Source organism: Dendronephthya gigantea, unplaced genomic scaffold (assembly GCF_004324835.1).
Source record: "Dendronephthya gigantea isolate DGI-Jeju-01 unplaced genomic scaffold, DenGig_1.0 000004F, whole genome shotgun sequence".
In the NCBI taxonomy this organism is placed as follows: domain Eukaryota; kingdom Metazoa; phylum Cnidaria; class Anthozoa; order Malacalcyonacea; family Nephtheidae; genus Dendronephthya; species Dendronephthya gigantea.
The window spans coordinates 3,335,001-3,341,150 of record NW_021163014.1 but is presented as its reverse complement, the minus strand read 5'-3'; the positions used below and the strand labels follow the sequence as shown (position 1 = coordinate 3,341,150).

Sequence of the window (6,150 nt, the reverse complement as noted above, 5' to 3'; positions counted from 1 at the left end):
GATCATGGTTATGGCTAAAGAGGATGGACGAGAGGTAGGTGACCGTGAGGGGTATGGGTCTAGTTGCGTGTTTATTGCGTGTTCGTGGTACGCGCGAGTAAAACTGGTAAATAGTTTTATGAGGACCCGGGTGGTATATTTCGGGGTCATATAGTGTATCTTAATTCAATTCTAGTTTAAGGCTACTGACGCATCATTAGTTTCTTATGAAATTGATTGTTTGAAAAATTGAAATTGAGATTATAAGCCAGTTTTTATTGCAATGTATTTACACAGTGATGCATTCAATATTTTTGCCAGAGAGGCGTTTCTGGAGGTAAATATTAAAGCCCAGAATAATGCACTAAAAGCAGTAAAGACAATTTCAACAAGTAATAAGAATATATTTGACAGTGACGTGTGGTCTTAACTTACGATATCTTCAGCATATGTGATAAATTCGATGCAAATTTGAATATGTAGACCAATGATAACTTATATTGACCTTACGTTGTGCTTGCGATAAATTGACACCTTGTAAATATATTAGTCTACGTATTTAATGGCTTTATCATGGCTTTACTAAAGCACTGTGTTGGGCTTTAATATTTATCTTCCGCACACGCCCTCATACTTTATAGAAATATTTGTATATTTCGGTCGATAAACATCCAAAATTTTTAATAGCAAGTCGCATAATTCATCTTGTAGAAAATTTTTCGTATTTTGTTTCTGCTGTTACTTAATATTACAGGTATTTGTACTATAGCATAGTTAGTATAGTATTTTCCTATAAAATTATAACGTTATATATTTTAGCCACTACATACAATTTATTGGCACAGCACAGATAAAATTCGTACCTTAATTTATTCAATTTTAAGCTGAGCATGGATTTTAACAATGCCGTACGCACGAAAAAATTGAGTATAGTGTGTGTTGGTTGTTCATTACAGCAATACGACAGCTCTTTCTGCCCTTCAATTGCAATATGGAATTGAGTAATTTTAATGTCCACTTTGCTAAAATACTAATAAATTCCAAGTAATAAAGCTATCATATAACTGCCGCATTCAAAAACCACTTGGAAAAAACAAAATTTACGTGGAAAATTTTGCCTTTTATCGATGAAAGGTTACAATCACTAGCCTACACATAAAAAATATTGTCTTGGAATAAGCACGACTCAACAAAATTAATGTAAATACTGTACTGCATGCATGCATGTAGGCTATATATCAGTGAGTGAATGCAGCTAAATATTGAATTACCTCGATCTTTTAAAACCATGCTCAACTCACCATGCAAATATATATAAAATTGAATAATATACCGCGAACAGCGTAGCGAATTAAGAGAATTTATAATCAATGAAAATATTATCCTTTCAATTAATAAGCCACGCATAAACAACTCATATCAAAGACGTATAGCTACAACACATTTCAAAGACGTATAGCTACAACTCATATCAAAGACGTATACAACTCATATTGTTATATACCTAGTGTAAAAATTCCGCTTTCCTATTGGACAAGAGGTAAGTTGTAACAAACTTGTTGAATCAATGATAATACTTGCTATCAGGCTGCATCCAACAAGTCAGGTACAAACATGATGTGACAATATTGCTACATTCTTTTGCTGTCAAGTTCATAGCAATGTTGTTGTATCATATCGTATAAGACTTGTCAGAACAATCTTGTAACATGTCTGCATGATAATGCCATCTGACTTGCTAGAATTTCGGTTAAAAGCTTGTCCCAACTTCTTAAAACAAACTGGAGCAGGCGGTGCGAACAAATCTTTTTCGCATGCAAGCTTGTGAACAGATTTGTAGCAACTCTGCTGCAGACTTGTTACAACTTGTGCGTTTTTACGCTTGTATGCGCAAGACCCGCACTGCATGGAAGTACTTGAACCTAGCTAAGATGAACATATAGGAGCGCAAAAATATATCGATTTATTAAGGATTTCATTTTGATTCTACTTAATAAAAAGTAGCCACGTTTTCTGTAATAGTTTGCGTAATAAATTATTAAATTCTTAAAGTAGAAGCATTGAAGAAGGGGGGCTCTGCCCCAAGCGCCCCTCAATCTTCTACAGCGATGGAGGTATACAACACATATCAATTAAAGACGTATACAACTCATATCAAAGACGTATATAACACATAATATTAAAAACGCATATAGCTATGCAACTCATCATCAACGACGTGTACAACACATATCAAAGACGTATACTGCACAACTCATATCAAAGACGTATTCAACACATAAGTTATCAAAGACGTATACATAGCTACAACTCATATCAAAGACGTGTAAAACTCATATCAAAGACGTGTACAACTCATATCAAACACGTCATGCAAGATCAATCACCTTAGCATAACACCAATGCCTGCATTTCTGGCATCCGCGTGTGTTTTACGCGTGTTGATTGAATTTATATATACATCGAAGCTCAGGCAAAATAGTTTTTAATGCATGACAATGATCACAACAAACGTTTTGTTAAACAAAATATTTTATTTAACCATTTTTCATTCTACTTTTATTTTCCCTTTTTTATGCTTTGAGTCTACTAACTGTCGTCTGCTTCAGTTGCGACTAGCCACTAAAAAAAGCAAGAGTACAAAGAATTAGGAAGAGCAATTATTGCAACCAAATTTTTCATTATATCCTAAACTGTATTTTCTTTCGTATATGAAGGCAAAATGGTAAGATCAAAATTGCTTGGAAAATATTTTGACTTCAGACTATTGGCACGGCGGCCAAGGCGATCGATATAGAAAAGGAGCATCGAATAAATAGTTTTGGGTAGCATTTCTTAAAATTTGGTGCATTTTAATCGTTCTGATGAAATAAAACATTGCAGCTGCAAGTATCATTTCATCTCTTGGTGAAGGGCATAACTAGGTTTAAAAATTCAAAACCGGCTTCGGTTTCTTACAAATAATTGCAATCCCATGGCAGCATAAATTATTTTGATTTTGTTGAACATCAAATATATTTTATTGATACCGTATTTTCATATTATATTTATAAGTTTTATTTGACAAAGCATTGTCAAACACTCTGAGTTAGCTAGCAATGTGAGGGCCTGACGTAAGAATTGTCCAAGATTGCTTAATTAGTGCATGTTAAATCGGTTTTCCGACGAAATATTTCGCTCGATTTTCTTTTCAATTGTGACCGGTCAAAGGCATATCCGTCACGGTCGATTTCTCACAATTGAAAAGAAAATCGAGCGAAAAATTTCGTTTGGTTGAAAAATCCCGCCAAGTGGAAAACCGCTTTAGATATTCAGACAGCGCATCGTAGTTTGAAAAATACCGAAATTTAAAATGAAAACAAATCCTTGACTTGACTTCCACTTTAAAAAGCTGGAACGTGAAATTATTATTATTTGGCTCTTTAAAGAAACTTAAATACTTACGTTATATTAGCAGCACTTAGTATTTTCCTCACATGAATAGCCTGGTACCTCTGGACAGGGGAGATGATCAGGAACACATTGTACGGGGCAATGTGGTAATTCCTGGTTCATACGGTTAGCACCTATATACGGTGTAATATCACATTACCCAAAATTAAAATCACCCTATATTCAGAAGAAAAGCCCTTAAAAATTAAGTAGGAATGATATAATCAAATGCGTCTGGAGAGCGACGGAAAAGGTGTAGTTACTTCTTCTTTGACCTTTTAAATTATCCCCTCGGATAAATCGTGAATAACGATCGTATATCGACCTTTTCTACCGCTAAACGGGAAGTTATGCAGACATTTTCATCAACAACAATACGATTTTTACTATAATACTGCGTGGAAAGCTGCATGGTTCTATTTCTTTGCGCACAATGATATATTTCCTAGTGCTTGCAAGTAGAGTACATGAAACACTGCATTTAATGATAGTTAACTTTCACTCTCTTTAATGATCTCACTTTTCCACGCCCCATGGATTTCTGGTATTTTTCCAACGCGAAAGGATAAAACGTAATTAATATAAATTGAACATGCAGTATAGCTGTGTGGTTCGCCAATACCTAAATCACTGTAGTCCAGAATATGTAGAATTAAAAAAGGATGAAGCATACAGTAAAGAAAAAAAAGTAATTATTATATGCTAAAACAAAAATCAACGATGTTACCTTGTTTTCTACACTCAACATCACTGAAAGCAGTCACAAAGAGAACCAGCATCAGACAAAATCCCAGACGAAAATTCATTTTTGCTAAATATGATAAAGGATAAAGTCGAAGTGTTTTATATATAATATAAAACAATAAATATATAAATAAAATAGTCCTCACAATTTTTAATAGTTACTCTTGAACGTCATTACAACAACGTTTACTGATTAACAAGTTATAAAAAATTTGAAAACATGCAGTTAAAGAGCTAAAAATCGTGTACGTTTTCTTATTTGATACATGCAATTAAACAGCTTACCTCAATCTGTAGTTTCCTTACGGTAAAAATTTCGATACTCCACTGAGAAACTTCAATAAACGAATGATTTTAGACTGTTTTCACCCAAATATATATAGTCGATGTATCCGACCACATGATTATAATGAGGTTATCTATTTGTCGGATACATGCGACTTTATTATGTATATTAATATGAACTGTCAGCTCTACAACTGTCACCAAATCTATGTTGGTGGTCCATTTGTCTTTTCCGAATGCGGTTAGAGGGTCTGGCGTCCAAATTCTTTTGTAGGTTTTCCTGTCTTCACTATAATAGCAAATATTCTCCAAACTTGATTTTTCGTTAAAAAATATTTTTAAAAGGTTTTGCTACGGGGAATGAAGACAGAATTTTACTGTAAGTTTTTACATTAAAATTACAGTAAATTTTACAATAGTCTATTATTCGAGTTGCATTCGACGCGACCAAAATGCAACGTATAACCTTGGGTGAGATGATAAACCTCATTAAGATATATTTTCATCTCATTATCTATTGTTTGAATTTCATTCGACACGACCAAATGCGCCTATAACCTAGGCCTTACCTGCCAAATGAATATAGCTAGTAGGGAAAATCAGTTCTGATCAACGATATATACCATCCCGCTTTGAAATTTCATTGACTTATAATTATTCATCGCTTGATAAATTAATTGTTATTACAATCGTCAAACATAAAAATTAATACAAGCTAATAATTATGCTAGCGTATGTAATGCGGCAAAATCACCCGTCCTCACAGACCCGCGCTCTTCGCAACCCTTCATATTTGTCAATTTTCCATACAACTATCCGCTATATAGACAGATATATTTCTTTTGGTTTGTTGACACGCAACGTAAATTGTTACAGCAAAATTTAATACCTCAAAGCTTTCGGGTATGATTAGGCAATATAGGAGAAAAAGGAAGGTCACCATTATCAACGGCAACGGAAATACTGTATAAGCTTACGTAGCTGCATGTGCATGGCCAAGGTATTTCAGATTTCATATATATGCATGTATGCGCATTTTATCTGGACAGAAGACTCAGAAGAACTTATGAGTATAAAAGGTAAACCATTAATTAGTCTAAATGAGAAACATTCATTTGATATAAATTATGTCGTGCAAAAGTTGTTGATGAATTTTAAGTGTTAGGTATCCCCGATACCGAAAGTCAAGATGATTTTCCCGTCTGCGGTCGGTCAAGCGGCGACGTCTGAAGTATTGAACGCTTTCAAACGCTTGCCATCTCCATTCATTACAGTCACCTTAGATACCTAAAGTTCAATACGTCTTTTCCGACTGCGGTCAGAGAACGCGTCGCGGCATCGAAAATCTTTTGTATGCTTTTCTGCAGACCACAATATGAAACTGGACATAATTAAAATAGTTTTGGGCTACAATTACAGAGTAAAGCCCCGTACAGACGCGCAAGTTTTCTTATACTTATAATTATTCATCTCTTAGTAAATTAACTGTTATTATACAGTCAGCAAACATCAAAATTAATACAAGCTAATAATAATGCTAGCACATGTAACCGGGCAAAGTCATCAGGCTTCGCTATAGTATACAGTCCCTCGTTCTGCGCAACGCTTCATTTGTCAATTTTCCATACAACTATTCCCTATAATTTTGTTGAATAAATTATTATGCCGATGTACATTAATGATAAAGCTCAATTATCAATACACTTTTGC

The 6,150-nt window shown here is 34.3% G+C and overlaps 1 long non-coding RNA gene across 1 annotated transcript; it reads right to left on the bottom strand.

Moving 5' to 3' along the window:
* Window positions 1-2,509: 2,509 nt before the first annotated feature.
* Window positions 2,510-4,538, bottom strand: LOC114515672. Its single transcript, XR_003686222.1, has 4 exons — window positions 4,441-4,538; window positions 4,139-4,222; window positions 3,424-3,545; window positions 2,510-2,601 (listed from the first exon to the last, which is right to left on the bottom strand). It is a non-coding gene; the product is annotated as an uncharacterized LOC114515672 (long non-coding RNA).
* Between the last annotated feature and the right edge of the window lie 1,612 nt (window positions 4,539-6,150).